The sequence below is a fragment of the Lepidochelys kempii genome, chromosome 15 (assembly GCF_965140265.1).
Source record: "Lepidochelys kempii isolate rLepKem1 chromosome 15, rLepKem1.hap2, whole genome shotgun sequence".
In the NCBI taxonomy this organism is placed as follows: Eukaryota; Metazoa; Chordata; order Testudines; family Cheloniidae; genus Lepidochelys; species Lepidochelys kempii.
In genome coordinates, this window is record NC_133270.1 from 25,392,553 (window position 1) to 25,409,774 (window position 17,222).

At 44.9% G+C, this 17,222-nt stretch overlaps 1 protein-coding gene and 1 pseudogene across 8 annotated transcripts in view; one reads left to right on the plus strand and one right to left on the minus strand.

Moving 5' to 3' along the window:
- The window catches only part of PITPNM2 (phosphatidylinositol transfer protein membrane associated 2), a 232,456-nt gene that overhangs the window by 130,613 nt on the left and 84,621 nt on the right, over positions 1-17,222 (plus strand). The window lies entirely within an intron of this gene.
- Positions 11,355-11,513, minus strand: LOC140899012 (U2 spliceosomal RNA; annotated as a pseudogene).

Consider the following 17,222-nt stretch of genomic DNA (forward strand, 5'->3'; position numbering starts at 1 on the left):
GCCATCCATTCCCTGAGGGAGTCGAAGTCTGCTTTCCTGAAGTCCATGGTCCGTATCCTGCTGCTTACCTTTCTTCCCTGCGTCAGGATCCTGAACTCAACCAACTCATGGTCACTGCCTCCCAGATTCCCATCCACTTTTGCTTCCCCCACTAATTCTACCCGGTTTGTGAGCAGCAGGTCAAGAAAAGCGCCCCCCCTAGTTGGCTCCTCTAGCACTTGCGCCAGGAAATTGTCCCCTACGCTTTCCAAAAACTTCCTGGATTGTCTATGCACCGCTGTATTGCTCTCCCAGCAGATATCAGGAAAATTAAAGTCACCCATGAGAATCAGGGCATGCGATCTAGTAGCTTCCGTGAGCTACTATAAATAATTATAATGTAGGGATCTCTAGTTATAAGTGCACAGTAATTCATGGCGGTCTCTGTATTTGGAGAAATAACAAAACACAGGTTTTTAATTGTGACTTGACCTCCAACTACGTTACTTTTAATGAGCATAAGCCGCACAGTGCATGAATTGTTTTTGTGTGTGTGTCTTGTACAGTGCAGAGCACAATATCAATGTACAACTAATAGAGCAGGCTCACAAATACTGATAAACCTCCCTGAGTTCGGTTTTTTTTTGTCTAAGGGGGGAGGGTGTAATGGGGAGACACTCTCCTCCTGTGCTCTATCCCAGCTTTAGTAATGACTTGTCAAGTGACCTTGGGTAAATCCATTAAGCCTCTGCTTACCCACCTACAAAATAGGAATAATTAGACTTGCTTACTTCACCAGAATGCTTGCAGCTTAATGTTTGTAAAATATCTTGCAGTCATTTGGTGAAGGTCCTGTATAAGCTCATGGCAGTACTGAGGAGAAAGGGTGGCCTTGTGGTAAAAACACTGGACTGGGACTTGGAAAATCTGGGTTCTAATCCCAGTTTAGCCACAGACTCCCTGTATTCAAATCTCTTGAATTTTCTGTGCCACACATTCTCCATTTTGACAGGTTTCAGAGTAACAGCCGTGTTAGTCTGTATTCGCAAAAAGAAAAGGAGGACTTGTGGCACCTTAGAGACTAACCAATTTATTAGAGCATAAGCTTTCGTGAGCTACAGCTCACTTCTTCAGATGCATATCGTGGAAACTGCAGCAGGCTTTATATATACACAGAGAATATGAAACAATACCTATTCCCACCCCACTGTCCTGCTGGTAATAGCTTATCTAAAGTGATTTCCAGCACAAATCCAGGTTTTCTCACCCTCCACCCCCCCACACAAATTCACTCTCCTGCTGGTGATAGCCCATCCAAAGTGATAACTCTTTACACAATGTGCATGACAATTAAGCTGGGCTATTTCCTGCATAAATCCAGGTTCTCACATCCCCCCCACCCCCATACACACACAAACTCACTCTCCTGCTGGTAATAGCTCATCCAAACTGACCACTCTTCAAGTTAAAATCCAAGTTAAACCAGAACATCTGGGGGGGGGGGGGGTAGGAAAAAACAAGAGGAAACAGGCTACCTTGCATAATGACTTAGCCACTCCAAGTCTCTATTTAAGCCTAAATTAATAGTATCCAATTTGCAAATGAATTCCAATTCAGCAGTTTCTCGCTGGAGTCTGGATTTGAAGTTTTTTTGTTTTAAGATAGCGACCTTCATGTCTGTGATTGCGTGACCAGAGAGATTGAAGTGTTCTCCGACTGGTTTATGAATGTTATAATTCTTGACATCTGATTTGTGTCCATTTATTCTTTTACGTAGAGACTGTCCAGTTTGACCAATGTACATGGCAGAGGGGCATTGCTGGCACATGATGGCATATATCACATTGGTGGATGTGCAGGTGAACGAGCCTCTGATAGTGTGGCTGATGTTATTAGGCCCTGTGATGGTGTCCCCTGAATAGATATGTGGGCACAGTTGGCAACGGGCTTTGTTGCAAGGATAAGTTCCTGGGTTAGTGGTTCTGTTGTGTGGTATGTGGTTGTTGGTGAGTATTTGCTTCAGGTTGCGGGGCTGTCTGTAGGCAAGGACTGGCCTGTCTCCCAAGATTTGTGAGAGTGTTGGGTCATCCTTTAGGATAGGTTGTAGATCCTTAATAATGCGTTGGAGGGGTTTTAGTTGGGGGCTGAAGGTGACGGCTAGTGGCGTTCTGTTATTTTCTTTGTTAGGCCTGTCCTGTAGTAGGTAACTTCTGGGAACTCTTCTGGCTCTATCAATCTGTTTCTTTACTTCTGCAGGTGGGTATTGTAGTTGTAAGAAAGCTTGACAGAGATCTTGTAGGTGTTTGTCTCTGTCTGAGGGGTTGGAGCAAATGCGGTTGTATCGCAGAGCTTGGCTGTAGACGATGGATCGTGTGGTGTGGTCAGGGTGAAAGCTGGAGGCATGCAGGTAGGAATAGCGGTCAGTAGGTTTCCGGTATAGGGTGGTGTTTATGTGACCATTGTTTATTAGCACTGTAGTGTCCAGGAAGTGGATCTCTTGTGTGGACTGGACCAGGCTGAGGTTGGTGGTGGGATGGAAATTGTTGAAATCATGGTGGAATTCCTCAAGGGCTTCTTTTCCATGGGTCCAGATGATGAAGATGTCATCAATATAGCGCAAGTAGAGTAGGGGCTTTAGGGGACGAGAGCTGAGGAAGCGTTGTTCTAAATCAGCCATAAAAATGTTGGCATACTGTGGGGCCATGCGGGTACCCATAGCAGTGCCGCTGATCTGAAGGTATACATTGTCCCCAAATGTGAAGTAGTTATGGGTAAGGACAAAGTCACAAAGTTCAGCCACCAGGTTAGCCGTGACATTATCGGGGATAGTGTTCTTGACGGCTTGTAGTCCATCTTTGTGTGGAATGTTGGTGTAGAGGGCTTCTACATCCATAGTGGCCAGGATGGTGTTATCAGGAAGATCACCGATGGATTGTAGTTTCCTCAGGAAGTCAGTGGTGTCTCGAAGGTAGCTGGGAGTGCTGGTAGCGTAGGGCCTGAGGAGGGAGTCTACATAGCCAGACAATCCTGCTGTCAGGGTGCCAATGCCTGAGATGATGGGGCGCCCAGGATTTCCAGGTTTATGGATCTTGGGTAGTAGATAGAATATCCCAGGTCGGGGTTCCAGGGGTGTGTCTGTGCGGATTTGATCTTGTACTTTTTCAGGAAGTTTCTTGAGCAAATGCTGTAGTTGCTTTTGGTAACTCTCAGTGGGATCAGAGGGTAATGGCTTGTAGAAACTCGTGTTGGAGAGCTGCCGAGCAGCCTCTTGTTCATATTCCGACCTATTCATGACGACAACAGCACCTCCTTTGTCAGCCTTTTTGATTATGATGTCAGAGTTGTTTCTGAGGCTGTGGATGGCATTGCGTTCCGCATGGCTGAGGTTATGGGGCAAGTGATGCTGCTTTTCCACAATTTCAGCCCGTGCACGTCGGCGGAAGCACTCTATGTAGAAGTCCAGTCTGCTGTTTCGACCTTCAGGAGGAGTCCACCTAGAATCCCTCTTTCTGTAGTGTTGGTTGGGAGACCTCTGTGGATTAGTATGCTGTTCAGAGGTATTTTGGAAATATTCCTTGAGTCGGAGACGTCGAAAATAGGATTCTAGGTCACCACAGAACTGTATCATGTTCGTGGGGGTGGAGGGGCAGAAGGAGAGGCCCCGAGATAGAACAGCTCCTTCTGCTGGGCTGAGAGTATAGTTGGATAGGTTAACAATATTGCTAGGTGGGTTGAGGGAACCATTGCTGTGGCCCCTTGTAGCATGTAGTAGTTTAGAAAGTTTAGTGTCCTTTTTCTTTTGTAGAGAAGCAAAGTGTGCGTTGTAAATGGCTTGTCTAGTTTTAGTAAAATCCAGCCACGAGGAAGTTTGTGTGGAAGGTTGGTTTTTTATGAGAGTATCCATTTTTGAGAGCTCATTCTTAATCTTTCCCTGTTTGCTGTAGAGGATGTTGATCAGAGAAGAAACTCAAAGAAACTGCGGAATCACCTGATCAACATCCTCTACAGCAAACAGGGAAAGATTAAGAATGAGCTCTCAAAAATGGATACTCTCATAAAAAACCAACCTTCCACACAAACTTCCTCGTGGCTGGATTTTACTAAAACTAGACAAGCCATTTACAACGCACACTTTGCTTCTCTACAAAAGAAAAAGGACACTAAACTTTCTAAACTACTACATGCTACAAGGGGCCACAGCAATGGTTCCCTCAACCCACCTAGCAATATTGTTAACCTATCCAACTATACTCTCAGCCCAGCAGAAGGAGCTGTTCTATCTCGGGGCCTCTCCTTCTGCCCCTCCACCCCCACGAACATGATACAGTTCTGTGGTGACCTAGAATCCTATTTTCGACGTCTCCGACTCAAGGAATATTTCCAAAATACCTCTGAACAGCATACTAATCCACAGAGGTCTCCCAACCAACACTACAGAAAGAGGGATTCTAGGTGGACTCCTCCTGAAGGTCGAAACAGCAGACTGGACTTCTACATAGAGTGCTTCCGCCGACGTGCACGGGCTGAAATTGTGGAAAAGCAGCATCACTTGCCCCATAACCTCAGCCATGCGGAACGCAATGCCATCCACAGCCTCAGAAACAACTCTGACATCATAATCAAAAAGGCTGACAAAGGAGGTGCTGTTGTCGTCATGAATAGGTCGGAATATGAACAAGAGGCTGCTCGGCAGCTCTCCAACACGAGTTTCTACAAGCCATTACCCTCTGATCCCACTGAGAGTTACCAAAAGCAACTACAGCATTTGCTCAAGAAACTTCCTGAAAAAGTACAAGATCAAATCCGCACAGACACACCCCTGGAACCCCGACCTGGGATATTCTATCTACTACCCAAGATCCATAAACCTGGAAATCCTGGGCGCCCCATCATCTCAGGCATTGGCACCCTGACAGCAGGATTGTCTGGCTATGTAGACTCCCTCCTCAGGCCCTACGCTACCAGCACTCCCAGCTACCTTCGAGACACCACTGACTTCCTGAGGAAACTACAATCCATCGGTGATCTTCCTGATAACACCATCCTGGCCACTATGGATGTAGAAGCCCTCTACACCAACATTCCACACAAAGATGGACTACAAGCCGTCAAGAACACTATCCCCGATAATGTCACGGCTAACCTGGTGGCTGAACTTTGTGACTTTGTCCTTACCCATAACTACTTCACATTTGGGGACAATGTATACCTTCAGATCAGCGGCACTGCTATGGGTACCCGCATGGCCCCACAGTATGCCAACATTTTTATGGCTGATTTAGAACAACGCTTCCTCAGCTCTCGTCCCCTAAAGCCCCTACTCTACTTGCGCTATATTGATGACATCTTCATCATCTGGACCCATGGAAAAGAAGCCCTTGAGGAATTCCACCATGATTTCAACAATTTCCATCCCACCACCAACCTCAGCCTGGTCCAGTCCACACAAGAGATCCACTTCCTGGACACTACAGTGCTAATAAACAATGGTCACATAAACACCACCCTATACCGGAAACCTACTGACCGCTATTCCTACCTGCATGCCTCCAGCTTTCACCCTGACCACACCACACGATCCATCGTCTACAGCCAAGCTCTGCGATACAACCGCATTTGCTCCAACCCCTCAGACAGAGACAAACACCTACAAGATCTCTGTCAAGCTTTCTTACAACTACAATACCCACCTGCAGAAGTAAAGAAACAGATTGATAGAGCCAGAAGAGTTCCCAGAAGTTACCTACTACAGGACAGGCCTAACAAAGAAAATAACAGAACGCCACTAGCCGTCACCTTCAGCCCCCAACTAAAACCCCTCCAACGCATTATTAAGGATCTACAACCTATCCTAAAGGATGACCCAACACTCTCACAAATCTTGGGAGACAGGCCAGTCCTTGCCTACAGACAGCCCCGCAACCTGAAGCAAATACTCACCAACAACCACATACCACACAACAGAACCACTAACCCAGGAACTTATCCTTGCAACAAAGCCCGTTGCCAACTGTGCCCACATATCTATTCAGGGGACACCATCACAGGGCCTAATAACATCAGCCACACTATCAGAGGCTCGTTCACCTGCACATCCACCAATGTGATATATGCCATCATGTGCCAGCAATGCCCCTCTGCCATGTACATTGGTCAAACTGGACAGTCTCTACGTAAAAGAATAAATGGACACAAATCAGATGTCAAGAATTATAACATTCATAAACCAGTCGGAGAACACTTCAATCTCTCTGGTCACGCAATCACAGACATGAAGGTCGCTATCTTAAAACAAAAAAACTTCAAATCCAGACTCCAGCGAGAAACTGCTGAATTGGAATTCATTTGCAAATTGGATACTATTAATTTAGGCTTAAATAGAGACTTGGAGTGGCTAAGTCATTATGCAAGGTAGCCTGTTTCCTCTTGTTTTTTCCTACCCCCCCCCCCCCCAGATGTTCTGGTTTAACTTGGATTTTAACTTGAAGAGTGGTCAGTTTGGATGAGCTATTACCAGCAGGAGAGTGAGTTTGTGTGTGTATGGGGGTGGGGGGGATGTGAGAACCTGGATTTATGCAGGAAATAGCCCAGCTTAATTGTCATGCACATTGTGTAAAGAGTTATCACTTTGGATGGGCTATCACCAGCAGGAGAGTGAATTTGTGTGGGGGGGTGGAGGGTGAGAAAACCTGGATTTGTGCTGGAAATCACTTTAGATAAGCTATTACCAGCAGGACAGTGGGGTGGGAATAGGTATTGTTTCATATTCTCTGTGTATATATAAAGCCTGCTGCAGTTTCCACGATATGCATCTGAAGAAGTGAGCTGTAGCTCACGAAAGCTTATGCTCTAATAAATTGGTTAGTCTCTAAGGTGCCACAAGTCCTCCTTTTCTTTTTACATTCTCCATTGTAATTCCCGTTCTGTGTTGAGGCTACATCTGCTAATGTTTGAGAGGTAATTGAATGCCAGGATGATGAGTGCCATAGAGAAGCCCATCAATAAATAAACATTTAGTCATTATTATGTACCACAGCATTCAATCAATTTTAATGCATTTACAGCAGTATATGTAACTTTCTTATTCATATGGATTGCAATTTGGTCTTCATGTTGTGTTTTTTTAAACTAGTCAAAAGAGCACATTATGTGCTGATAAAATTGCAGTTTTGGTTTTGATTTCAGTTACTTCCAGAAAGGTTCCTCTTCACTGAGAGGTGGGTTTCTCGCTAACGCAGAAGAAGTTTATCTCCTTGGCTGAGATAAGAGTGGAATTATTAGCATCTCCCCCACTCCTTCCCCTTTTGACTCTGGAGGTGATTTTTTCCCTCCAATATTAGTCTAATTAGTTTGCTTACATTTTAATTGGGTACTCCAGATCCTTGATGGAATAGTGGTTCTCAAACTTTTGTACTGGTGACCTCTTTCACATAGCAAGCCTCTGAGTGGGACCCCCCTTATAAATTAAAAACACTTTTTGAAAATTTATTTAACACCATTATAAATGCTGGAGGCAAAGCAGAGCTTGGGGTGGAAGCTTATAGCTCATGACCCCCCATGTAATAACCTCGTGACCCCTTGTGGGGTCCCAACCCCCATTTTGTGAACCATTGGAATACTGGATGCCTTGTTTTAAAAACCCAGTTTAATATTGTTTTATATAAATAATTCCCCTACCCTCTGCCCAAGTATATTTTTAGGGCAAAATTATATTTTGTTCTCCTATTTAATTACATGATTTTGGGGGAACCAGCAGACATTAGGTAACTGCCAGCTGTGAATGATACCTGGACTAATAGGTATCTGTATCCAGCAGACAGAAGGTGCTGGTGGTGAAAGCAGATTGCTCATAATGAATTAGATGTCAGATCAAATGATCAAAAAGGAATAGTTAACAAAACACAGGGCTGACTCATACCACAGCAGGAGACAGCTGAGGATAAAAATGATACACCCATGGGTGCGCATATTATCGCAGTATGTGTTGTCAGGAAACGACAAATCTTACCCTGGAAAAGTGTATTAAAAATAAACACTGCATTAGTTGCAAGACCTTCAGGTATTTTTCCAATTACTGTATCAGTGGGCTTCTGTTTCCATTTAATTATGGCTCCCAGCAACTATGCCCAGACCCTTGTGTCTGTCATCATTCCATTTATTTGTGGCGCCTGGATGCTAGTCTTTGTAAATGGCGTGGTCGCAATAGGCCCAGATGCATGAGTTAGGCTGAGTGGCTGTGCTACCTATTACTTGACCCAGCTTTTCAGGGAGCAGCTGTAAAAGGATATTGAACACTCATCAAGGAAGAGAGAAGAGGCAATTTTTAAGCTATAAAGAGAGGAGAGAGAGAGGAGACTTCATTTCAAACCACAATGCGTCCTTTAGCTAGATCAGCATGCAGGATCAGTAGTTATGTGTGTTGCCCATCTGTAATAGAGAACAATGCTACAAAACAATAAAAATGATGGGAGAGAAGGCGATGACTGTGATTATGTCTGTAAGCTAGGAGTACAACACAGTGCAGCCGAAGAGCCTTAACGGCCGCTCACCCACACACTCTGTCTCTCACTGCAGTGTCGGGACCAACCTGATCAGGTTGGGTTCATCCTTAGTGAACTTAGACAGTTTTTATTCCACAATCACAGATGATGCAAGGACCAGCTAATGTGCGGCTGGCTTGTATTTGATTTCAAACATCAATCCTTTTTGGGACGCAACGTAAGCATGGCCATTGCTCCCCTTGGCAATTTTCCAGTGCATCCCTTGGTATTGCAGAGTTTGGGCAACCCCAGTTGTGTAAAACCATAGATAGGGTTGTACATCCCTTCTGTGTTTCATCAGTGGCCACACACAGTGTTGTGGTAAGTAGCAGGGTGCAAACAGTTATAATAAACTGTATTTAACTGTCTCCTTTGATTACTGCACTCGCCTGTTGGAGGAGTTGTGGAAAAGACCCTGGCATCAGACGGTTCGGAGTTCTACTAGCACTGGAGGGAAGAATGCTTGAATGCATAAATGCTTGAAATTGAACTCAAAGGACCTCAGTAATCAAGAAGGAATCTTGGCCCTGCTTGGCTATTGTTTTGCTTGGGCGGAGGCATTTATTTTTTGTTTCTTTAAAAAAAAATGATTGTGAAAAGGACATTGTCAGGTTCAGTAAGACTAAAATTTGGTCTCTTGTGGACTGCAATTTCTTGTATTCCCTCTGGTTTTTCACTTGGACTGTTATCACTCTCTGACCAAACAAAATTATGGTACAAAATAGATACTATTTAAGACACGTAGGTGGAAAAGGGACTAAGATTATAAGTGAGTGATATTCTGAGATTTAGGGACTCAGTGCTTGGCAACACAAGAGGGGAGGAAAAGACTGATGCATTCTAGGGCACAATCTATCAGGGAATTAATTGTAAGTCAGGGAAGGTAATGGTCATTGTTTACAAGGTTCTTTCAAAGCCCATTTGGAGCACTATGTGCTGGTCTGAGCACTGATTATTCTTTGGAATGCAGTAGCATCGGGTGGCCCCTACTGAAATTGGGGCCCCACTGTGCTAGGCACTATACAAGCAGGGTGGGGAACACAGTCCTTGCACCAATGAGCTTACAGTCTAAATAAACAAAGGGTGGGAGGAGAAACAGTCACCCAGGGAAGTGAAATGACTTCCCCAAAGTCATACAGCAAACGGACGATGGAGCCAGGGATAGAACCTATTATTTCAGTCCAGTGGTCTGTCCACTAGACCATGCCTCGTACCCTGACATTCAAACGGACGATGGAGCCAGGGATAGAACCTATTATTTCAGTCCAGTGGTCTGTCCACTAGACCATGCCTCGTACCCTGACATTCATTCTGCCTTTGGAGAAGGTGCAGATGGGGGAAACAAGGATTATTTAAGGTCTGGAAAGGCGGGTCTCTTATTCAGTGTTGTGAAAAGTTGACCTCATCATAAAGTTTAATTAGTTTAAGGGAATTGTTGTGACTTTATCATGAGTCTTGCAATATTTGGTGTTTTTCTTATAGCCCCAGCTCCTGGAATCATGAAAATATGTGAGAATTTCAGATTTCATTTATAAATAAATAGTTGGTTTCTAGCCTTTATGGTTGTGGAGAAAAGTTTGAAAATGTGGGCTGAGTGCACACTAAAACCTCAGTAACCAAAAGGCAAACAAAAATAACCCTAAATTTTTTATTGCTATTATTTTAAATAGTGCTTTGTTGGGGGCCTGACTCATGCTCGGGATTGGCAATACTGCCAAGGCTCAGGAAAAGACCATTCTGGATTCCAGGGAGATTGTACTACATGTGATCGTGACATTGGAAGAGATTGTGAGACACTGTGAAATCCAGCAGCAACCTTTGGAAAAATGTTCCCTTCTTTGCGCAAGCAACCTCCACCATAAGCACAGTGCTCCATGTCTGGAAGAGACAGTGAATGGATGGAGGGCAGTTGGCTTACGCTTATCATGGCAGATAGTGATGGGAAGAGGAGGAATACTGTGCAAAGTGTTTGGAACACTGAATTCACCATTGACTAAGGACATTCAACTGGTAATAATCAAATTGGTGTGAAGTTACTGTGGGAGTTGTGCTTGATTCCATGGGGGGTCCCAGGGCACACAGGTTACAGTGGCATCGAGGAATGTTTTCTGTCCTTTTGGCTGGCCACCGGGATATTTTCCCTGTAGCTTCTGGATGAATTGGCCAAAAATCCTTCATCCTTCTCCTCCCCCCATCCCCACCCCCCCACACCGCCTGAGACAGCATTTGTAAACAGGAAGGAATCAGTGTCTGATTGGTGATAGGATATTTCAGAGCTGTCTAAGCCACTAGTGACTGATGGTTGCTACCATCTTGTTGTTCAGTGGACTCTGAAGGATGCGTTTGATCTCAGTGCAGTTCCCAATGGACAGGTGCTCATATCACACACACTACTCCACATTGGAGTCCAATTAGCATCCTTCCTGCTAGCCTAATCAAAACAACAAAAAATCAGGAATAGAATTCATCATGCAGTATAAGTTCCTACTTTGCCTTACTAGGGTTAGGATTGAGTGTGTTGGCAAGTCAGTCTGGGGAAGTTTGCCCCAGTGCTCCCTGTGCTGTTCTTGTTCTGTGGGTAAATAGATGCCTTCATTCTCCAGGGCTGTCGCTCTGGCACCTTCCACCAGCATTAAATTCACACAGAATTTTAAAAAATCCCAGCAGTTGCTGTGATGCACTCTTCAATAAAAGTGAAGCAAAGGATCAAAACTTCCGGTCACCGAACTGGAGACAAACCTTATGGAGTTACAGAAACCGCTTGGTTATTGTTCTCAGAGAATAGACTGTGTCTTCATTATTTTGGACACTTGGTTTTATCAAGTATAATACTGTCAATCTTTGCATTGTACGTTACACGGAGCAAGCTCCTATTCCATCTCCCTGTTTCAAAAATCCATTTAATATATAGTCCTCAGATAGAGGACGTATCAGATATTAAACTGATAAGAACAGATTTAATAATTTTATTTGAGATAATGTTGAAATAAGGAACGGTACAGAGTTCAAGCATAGGAGTTTCTGGTCGTCAGGGGATAAGGTACAGATTATCGAGGGGTGCAAAATGCGATTTAGGAGCTGGTGGAGCAAGGATCACATAATAATCTGCAAATTCCCCGACTGGGGGAAAAGTTTAACCGGTCAGAGTACAGACATCGAGATATGGGGTAAGTTATCCACACAACAGCTACGTTCGGTATGCTGGGTATAGTGAGTGAATACGGGGGTGGGGATGGGTCTACCCTCATATGGTGGGGTTTAATGTTCAGCGGGTTTACGGTTCCAGTTCATACGGTCCGATGGGGAAGGCCTCTCAGTCTCTTTCCCACAGTGTGTGCACAGTGTCGTACCGGCTCACTCCTCCTGGTACTGTCGGTGGCCGGTGATGTGCTCGATATAGATGTCCCTGGACCATCGGATGGTGTCCGAGACCATGAGGCGCCGCATGAGTCGTGCGTAGCGTCTACCGATCCCGCAGGTCCGCAGCACACGCTCGTTGCAGGGGTCCCAAGCGCCCAGGGCTCCGACAATCAGGGCGTCCAGCTGCACCTCGTAGCCCTTCGCTCTCAGGGTGTCGGCCAGAGGGGCGTATTTTTCCAGTTTCCGAGCTCGAGCTTCTCGGAAGGCCGGGGTCCTGTTCTCGAAAGGGACCGTAATGTCGACGAGGATGATCTTTTTCTGGGTTTCGTTGGTGACGACACGTCGGGTCGTAGCGGGCTGTCGGTACCGGAGATGGCGCAGTTCACGGCGACCTCCCCCAGGCTAGGTGAGATGGCTTTCACCAGGCGGTTCTGGATGGCGTTGTGGCGCAGCTGCCAGGCTCTGGAGTGGGGCTTGCAGCTGCACAGGACGTGGGGCAGGGTCTCGTTGGAGTAGCCGCACTTCCTGCAACGCTTGTCTCAGTTCCCGTGGCGGACGGCTCCGTTGAGCGGGACGCAGTTGAGCCGGGCGCGGTGGATGAACCGCCAGTCGGCGAAGCGGGTGAAGCCGCCCCCGGCGAGGAAGTGGTTGCTGGCGTCCCACTTGCTGGTCAGTTCGAAGGCTTTTCCCTGGTCCGGCTTGCGCTTCAGGGCTTCTACGTACAGCGAGTGGGTGGCTGCCTTCAGGGTCCTTTCCAGCAGGCCCCTGGCGCTCGGGGTGACGATGGTGTTGCCCTCGGACCCGATCTGTGGCACCAGGACACCCAGCTCCTGGCGCTCCTCACACCACTCCCAGCGGCAGCCGATGCGTTTCCCCAGGCGGCGCGTGGCATTGCGGGCGCGGGACCACAGCGAAGCGATGTCGCCCCCATCTCGGCGAAGAAAAGCAAGCCTGTGTAAATGTCACAGTCATGCATGAAGAAACTTCATTGTAAAACAAAACAATGTCAGCCTGTTATAAATGTCTAATTTATTTAGATGTGATTGAGGGTTACATCTGTAAACCATAATCAATGGTAAACAAGTTAAAACTTTATAATCTATTTTAAAAAGCTAGAACAATGTCTTGGACTCCTATTATTAATATGCAGCTTACACTTTTCTTACTGTTCTCTGCCGCACAATAGCTTTGCTAGAAGTAGCAAATTATACTTAAAAAAACAAACAAAAACAAACAAAAAAAACAACAACCCTCAAATGAAGCCAAACATTAAGAAATCTGTTCCTTCATTGGCAGTTTCACTGTAAACTGTTCTATGGATCTACAGCTTTTAGAGTCAAAATGTGGTACATTTTTACCCTGAAAGCAAAGCATGATGAATAGGATTGATTTGTTTAGGATCATCCTATCATCAATCTCTCTCATGATTCACTTTGAAATATAAATGGCAAACACAATAATATCATGTATACATCTACGGAGTGTAGATTGCCAAGTCATCTGCATGCACAACGTACTGCTGGAAGCTTCCATTAAGCAAATTAGTTATGTAAATTGAATGACCTAAAATAGATCTTCGTGGAAGTCTTTTTGATAGATAACAAGCCATGTTAAAGTCGATGCTGCAGACCGAGATCTTCATGATCCTAGAAGACTGGAATTGGTATAACAAGCGAGTTCTGCACACTGTCCATTTAAATTCACTCTGAAGGAATGAAGAACAAGCAAGTTCTGCTGGTAAAGTTCTTCTGGGCATTGGGAGATACGGGTTCTATTTCAGGCCTGCCACAGACTTCCTGTGTGATCATGAGCAAGTCACTTCACCCTGCTGTGCCTCAATTCCCCATCTGTAAAATGGGGCTAATTAATGTGTCTACCTGATACAAATGTTGTGATGCTTAATACCTTATCTGAGGTGCTTTGAGATCCTGGGTTTGGATGTGCTCTGAAAGCACAACACATTTTACACTGATAACCAGCTAAATCATTTTGGTCTGAATAAGAAGGAGGTTATAGACCAGCCTCTAAAGAAGGGGCCTCTAGTTCAAAAAATTTTACTGAGGAGGTTAGGATTTTTCCAAATCTCCCCATGCGGTGCTATTACGTGTTGTATTGTCGAGATGCAAATGAGAGGGTGTTATACAGCCTCATTTTACAGGGTTCCTATTCCTTTATGCCACTGGCACCCCTAGTTACACACCAAAGCTATGTCATGTAATGACAACGGAGTTGCATGGTTATTTCTACCTCCAGATCTAGGCTGCTATGCAGCGATCACAAGAACTGAAAATGGCTGAGATCTGACTGTCTCATATCTAACCCCATCTCTGAGAGTCAAGCATTTTGAGTGTTAAGGAAAGAAGAGGGATAAGGAAAGAAGAAAAGATTCAGTGTGATTAGGATTGTGATTATGTTGAATACTTGTTATATTCGATGGTGCAGAACTAGATAATGAGGCCGGAAAGTACCTATGCTGAACGGCACTTGTTGGGGGTGAAATTACCAGTTAGTAGGCAGGATTTGTTCTCTATTGGTGCCCTTTTGGAGTAAGTATGCTGTAGTAGGCCTGCTTTTCCTTGCCTTACAGACGCTGGACACTCAGTATTGTTTGCCTGCAAAACTTCCCCACTGCTTGGGATTTGGGCTGCATTTATTAGGCCTTAAAAAGGAGCAGAAAAACCCCAGGAGGATTCCTGTGTCTAGTATCCTTAGGCTGGGGGGGGTCTTTCACAATCATTAAGGGCAGCAAGCAAAATAATGGTAATTTGGACATGAGCTACTTCTGCAGGCTCTGTGGCCTTCCAGCCTCCATCCTAGGGAAGATCAGCAGCTGATATACATTTCTGGCTAACAATCCAAGCTACCTAATCTCTGCTGGTCCTCAATACATCCTTGCTACCTGCTCTGGGTAGGGTGTATTCTGTGGAGAGAGGTGCTTCGTGGACTGTGAGGGGAGGGCGTTCATTCTGTTCCACTGATCCAGGAGAGCAATCCCTGTGACTATCCAGGTAGGATTTTAAACAAACTCTCTGAACTTCTGGGAGCAGAGGCTAGAGACCCATCCTGAAATTCATCAGCAGAATAAATCGCTTTCGAAGACATGAGAGCCTTTGGCCTTATTTGCCTTCAAAGAGTGAGGAGAAGTGCCTGTTTTTTGAGCAACTGCAGTGAAGACACATCACTATCTTCTTCTCCTGCTTGTACGTCATTACCCACCTCCCCAGCTCTGGACTGCAGAATCAGGTTGTGAACAAGACTGGCCTGCTGGTTAGTACAGCAGTGACAGACATAGAATCTGTACCATTAAGTATAGGGCACCCTAATCAAGTCTCCCCCCATGATTCATAATGCTCTGATTATTTGATTTCACAGAGTCAACCAAAAAGGCAGCCCTCACCTTCAGAACATGTCTACAACTAGAAAATAATTTGGGCAGGTGCATTGTGCTTTAATTAAAAAGAAAAGGAGTACTTGTGGCACCTTAGAGACTAACCAATTTATTTGAGCATGAGCTTTCGTGAGCTACAACTCACTTCATTGGATGCATACTGTGGAAACTGCAGAAGACATTATATGCACAGAGACCATAAAACAATACCTCCTCCCACCCCACTCTCCTGCTGGTAATAGCTTATCTAAAGTGATCATCAAGTTGGGCCATTTCCAGCACAAATCCAGGTTTTCTCACCCTCCGCCCCCCCCCCCCCCAAACTCACTCTCCTGCTGGTAATAGCCCATCCAAAGTGACCACTCTCTTTAAAATGTGTATGATAATCAAGGTGGGCCATTTCCAGCACAAATCCAGGTTTTCTCACCCCCCCACCCCCCTCCAAAAACCACACACACAAACTCACTCTCCTGCTGGTAATAGCTTATCCAAAGTGACCACTCTCCTCACAATGTGTATGAAAATCAAGGTGGGCCATTTCCAGCACAAATCCAGGTTTTCTCACCCCCCCACCCCCCTCCAAAAACCACACACACAAACTCACTCTCCTGCTGGTAATAGCTTATCCAAAGTGACCACTCTCCTCACAATGTGTATGAAAATCAAGGTGGGCCATTTCCAGCACAAATACAGGTTTTCTCACCCCCCCCACCCCACCCCCTTTTTTTTTTTTTGGAATACAGACTAACACGGCTGTTACTCTGAAACCTGTGCTTTAATTGTCCGTATTTGTAGCTTTCCCATATGTTCTTAGTCTTGGACTCTTACAATAATAGGGTTGTTATATCTGTCTGCTGCCTATATACATTGCTGCAATGAGAATCTATCCATTTAGTAGCTAACTTTCAAGATTTTTGGATTACTCTGATATTCAGTAAAAGCGGAAAGATTCCTGTGGCACCTTATAGACTAAGACGTATTGGAGCATAAACTTTCGTAGGTGAATACTCACTTGGTGCATTCGACGAAGTGGGTATTCACCCATGAAAGCTTATGTTCCAATACGTCTGTTAGTCTATAAGGTGCCACAGGACTCTGCTGCTTTTACAGATCCAGACTAACACGGCTACCCCTCTGATACTCTGATATTCAGGAAGTTCTGAGCTCTAATCCTGGCTCTGACATTGACTCTCTCTTTGGTCTTGGACAAATCACTTAACTTCTCTGTGTCTCAGTTTCCCCATGTGATGATAATGACCTCATAGTTGGGTTGTGGATTAGTTAATGTTTAAACAGTTTTGAAAATAAAAAACTGTACGTAAAAGCTATATTATCATTCCGTTTTATAGGACATGATACAGCCTTTAATTTAAATACACTAACTCTTAATCCTGTTAAATGAGACAAACATGGAAAATTCACTTCTCAATGTTTCTATGGCCACCATTTTAAAAAATGTCAGAGTTTGCATCTTCATGCAGTTGGACAAAGACAATATCTATGTACTTCATAACACTTTAGTTAAACTTACTAAAACTGTGCCCTCAAGCTGTGAACAGATGTACAGAATATTAAAAGAAAATCATATAAACTGGACCAAAAACCTACAAATGGCACCCCAACAGTTTCCATACCCTTTTACAATCACTCACCCCCCTGCAGCCGGGGAAGAATCCAGGGAAACTGATAATCCTGGAAATTTTCAGGTAACACTGCAAACTCTGGGCTCTAGTAAGTCAAGGAGGGGGAAATTAAAGGGTAATGTGTCATCTTTAACTTTGAATTTTGTGATTTAACAGCCTGCGTTCATCTGTACTGACAAACTGTGACATGGCTGCTCTTTGACACATGGTGGGAGGCAGCTGTTCCCATAGAACCAGTGGTTGTAGTAACTTGTCCAAAGATAGCTTCTGCAGGACTGCAAAGTTCTGGCCTGCAGAACTTGTAGGATCATA